The sequence below is a fragment of the Bidens hawaiensis genome, unplaced genomic scaffold (genome assembly GCF_021521415.1).
Source record: "Bidens hawaiensis isolate Kalapana, Puna unplaced genomic scaffold, B.hawaiensis_p1.1 tig00033175_1, whole genome shotgun sequence".
In the NCBI taxonomy this organism is placed as follows: domain Eukaryota; kingdom Viridiplantae; phylum Streptophyta; class Magnoliopsida; order Asterales; family Asteraceae; genus Bidens; species Bidens hawaiensis.
The window spans coordinates 14,393-19,077 of NW_027505282.1; positions in this window are offsets into that span (position 1 = coordinate 14,393).

Here is a 4,685-nt window from a genome sequence, read left to right on the forward strand (position 1 = left end):
CGCGTGGCGATTGGTGTCATGAAAGATGATGAGTCCTTAAAACCAAATTTCTGAACAACGTCTTGAACGTACTTTCTTGGTGAATCAAGGTCCCGTCCTTCTTTTGCTCAACTTGTAACCCTAGGAAGAAAGTCATCTCCCCTAAGGAACTCATCTCAAATCACTGTTGCATAACCTCAGAGAACTCCTTGCACAGATCCTCATTCGTGGACCCGAAGATGATGTCATCAACATAAACTTGTACCAAAATCAAATCACCGTTGACCTTCTTGACAAAGAGAGTTTGATCGACGATTCGTCTCTTGTAACCATTCTTAACTAAATGATTAGCCAGTGTGGCATACCATGCACGTGGTGCTTGGTGAAGACCATAAAGTGCTTTTTCAAGGCGGTAAACATAATCAGGATGAGTTGGATCTTCAAAGCCTGGAGGTTGACTAACGTAGATTTCTTCCTTTACTTTCCCGTACAAGAAAGCAGTCTTGACATCCATTTGATACACTTTGATGTTCATGTACGAGGCGTATGCCAGAAAGATACGAATTGCTTCTAATCTGGCTATTGGTGCATAGACTTCATCGTAATCAAAACCTTCACGCTGCCAAAAGCCTTGTACGACAAGGCGGGCTTTATTTCTAATGATCACCCCCTTGTCATCCTTTTTATTTCGGAACACCCATTTTGTTCCGATCGACCTTTTATTTTCTGGTTTCTTCACCAGCCTCCAAACATGTAGCTTCTTGAACTGTAACAGCTCTTCTTGCATGGCTTCTACCCAGGAATTATCTTTTAGTGCAACTTTGTAGTCCTTGGGTTCCACCTGTGAAACAATACAAGCAAAAAGACATCTGTTAATGGTACCGGAGGTGCTGTGTGTTTGGATGCCAGCGGACGGATTGCCAATGATGTTCTTAGTCGGATGTCGACGATGAATCGGTAACTGTGGAATTTGCTCGACATGCTCGACTGGTGTTGCCTCGAGTTGAATGGTCAGGTTCTCTATGGGATGGAAGACAGTGGTCGCATGGATAGAAACACTTGGTTGAGGATTAGTTTCATCTTCTTGCGGTTCAACCAAATGTTCTGGAGCTATGGGACCTTCCCATAGGTTGTCATAGAATGGAACAGCTACTGCTGGAACAGAGGTAGTGTTGGTGTCATCAGAAGCATCATTTGGACTTGGTTCAACCTGGTCATTTGATGCATTCACCTCCATTGTAGATCCCTGATTGTCTTCTTCTGAGGGAGGTGTGGGGATAGATTCCACCACACTTGGTTCTGCAGGAGGTGGCTCTGCTTGATCTACTTGAACATTTTGATTGTTGTCGACTGACATGTATGAATCAGTCATGTCTTCAACAACTGGCATTTCAGTGGTGTCGGCAGAGCGCTGCTCATCAACACAAAATTGCTTGAACAAGCCTTCATAATCAAACATCCGGTCTGGACCATTGTGTGCATCAGTAAGGTTCAATTCTTGCCAGTCAATGTTGAAAGACTGCAAGATTACTCTAGTTTTCTTGTTGTAGACCCGATAAGCACATTTGTCAGCAGCATAACCAACAAAATAACACTCATCTGCCTTTTCAGCAAACTTGAAGGTTGTTCCAGCATTTGTTTGAAGTATGGTACAGGGACATCCAAACATTCTGAAGAAATTTACCCTTGGCTTCGTTTCATAGAAGACTTCATAAGGAGTCTTGTTCAGTCTTTTGTTTAGAAGCACACGATTCTGGGTAAAGCAAGCAGCGTTGATAGCTTCACACCAGAAAATCAATGGTAGTTTGGAATATGAGAGCATTGTTCTAGCGGCTTCCACCAAAGTACGGTTTCTTCTCTCAGCCACTCCATTTTGTTCGAGAGTGTAAGGTGCGCTGAGCTGATGAACAATTCCCTTGTTGTGACAGAATTCATTCATCACCTTGTTGCAAAACTCTGTGCCGTTGTCACTTCTGATACACTTCAACTTCTTGTCAGTTTGATTTTCAACCAACACAATAAACCTGAGCAGAAACTGTGATGTCTCGTCCTTGTGCCCTAATAGAAATGTCCAACTGAAATGCAAAAAGTCATCAGTAATAACCAGACAGTAGGCTTTTCGACCTATTGCCATTGGTTGAATTGGACTGAAAAGATCCATGTCAACAACTGAAGAGTGGAATTTACTGAATTTACGGTTTTGGGTCTATGAGGGAGTTTGTGCTGTTTGCATTTAGAGCAAGATAAACATTTTTTAGCACAGTGAAAAGATTTTACTGGTAAACCCCTCACATGGTCACCTTTAACCAACTTATTCAAATTCTTAAAGTTAATGTGACCCAAACGTCGATGCCATAAAGATGAATCGTTCTCCGAGGCCTTGGACATCAAGCAAGAAGCAGAACGCATGGAATAATTGCTTCTCATGTCCAGAATGTAGGCATCGTCGTGCCTTGGAGTACGCATCATAATCCACTCCTCAGGGACTTTAAAACCTGGTTTCAGAATGAGACATTCATTTTCAGTAAATAGGGTTGAGAATTTCTTATCACAGATATAAGAGACGCTAAGCCAAAGTACCATTCGAGACCTTCCCTTGTTTTGTTATCTCTCCTCCAATGTCACCGGCAAAAGAAACGTGACCACCGTTGAATGGTTTGATGTCGAACAACAGCGATTCGTCTCCTGTCATGTGCCAGGTGCAGCCACTGTCTAAGTACCAAATACTGTTGACAGGCCGTCCAGGCTAACCCTACACAAATGAAGAACCAGTTAGTGGAGGGTTTCCCGAGACACTCTTGTCTCGGGAAAGTTAAACACAAAATCACCAAGTTTAATTTTATGATTTCTAAAAATATAATCCTTTGGTGAATCAGAATCTGAAGAACAATCCCTCAAGGAACTTGAATTATGAGTTCCTCGGTTTTGAGACGGTTTTCTGGATTGCCTTCGTTTTGGTTTAGGCTTAACCACAAAATCCTCTTGATTGGCCTTGGTGAAAACTTTTGAAGGGTTCTTGGGCTTTTCAGCTTCAGACCCCTTCGCTAACCTTTTTCTTTCTCTTTGGGTTAGCCAAAATGGTTTCTTTGGTTTTTTAGTTCTTTTGGGTCTTAAATCTGTCGCACTGGCTGAAGTATAAGTTTGGTTAGGCATTTTCTTGGTTTAGCATTATACTTTGGAAATGTCTGACCAAACTTACTGTTGAAGTCTCTTTGTTGCTTATGTCAGTTCTTGCAATGTCTTGCAAGATGAGACGGATTGCCACAAACAAAGCAACATTTTTTTTGGATGCAATTATAGATATCTTGATCACTGAGATTATGTGGGATAAGGTGATGTGGTTGGGTTAACATGTCTGTAACCTGTATCTGTCTGATAGTGATGAACATCTAAAAATATTGAAGCAAAATAATTTGAATACCTAGGTTTCTGTTGAGAAAAGTAATAGGCATCACACTGATTATAATATCGAGAACTATTGTTGTAATTTGTATTTTGAGAAAAATAGGTTTTCTTTGGTGGCACATATTTACAGGAAGTGCTAGGTTTTTCATTTACAAAACTTGATTTCTCTTTAGTTGAGTTCTCAACATGATGATCAATTGATGAACAACTAGGACTTTTCTTCTCATCAACCTTGACTTCAACAGTTTCATCAAATATAGTTTCACATTCTAAATCAGAAGAGGAATATTCACTTTCATTGCAAACATTTATCCAATTTTCATCACTTGATGATTCACAAAATACATCTTTTGATCTAGACATTAAACTTCCTAACATTGATTCACACACCTTGTTACAAACAGGATTGTTAATTGATTTTGTTAGACCCACACAAGATTCAAAATGTGGTTCTAATTCTCCTTTTGGTTTACAACCCTGGTTAACCTTCCCATAATCACCACTTACATCACCTACTGCACAAGACACATTGACGTTAGTCCTATCAGATGATGGAATTTGAGTCTTTGATGGAGAGGCAGCATAAACAAATTTCACTGGTTTTGGTAGCTTACCAATACCATAGGCCATCTCTTCATCAGGAGAAGTATTATAGCTAAAATGGGGTAGGCAAGTGTAATTATCATTCATTGGTGGGGGCACCGGTGAATAATCATAACCTAGCCCAGAATTTAACTTTAGCACTTCTCTGAGCTCCAATAAGATCATATAATTTCTCAGATGATGCTTCAAATCTTTCAACTTGTTTTTCCTTTTCTTGTTTATCAGAAAGGTCAAGTTTTAACTTTTCAATCTCATCTTTTAATTTATTTATTATGTCCTTGTAATTGATGACATTGTGCTCTCCTTGAAAGATTTTAAGTTTAAGATTTGCAACATCATCGTGATGTGTTTTAATCTTTTCAACATATATCTTGTCAGCCTTTACATACTCAGCATTTAGTTGACGAAGTTTTGCATTTTCTTTCAAAACTTCGTCCTGAAGATATTTATAATAAGTAACTTTGTTCACACAAGTTTGAGAGCAAAGATTATTGTTTACCTCATCAAAAGGTGATTCATCAGAACTTGCAGCAGTGGATGAGGATGCTCCTTCGTTTGCTGTGAAAGCCATGCCTGCCAAGTTGAGAGGGTTCTGCAACTCTTGAAATTGATCATCCCAATCCATACCAGTTTGGACCTCTGATTAGGAGACAAGGGCCTTTGAGTTTGAGCTTGAGTTGCCCTTGTGTGGATGACCT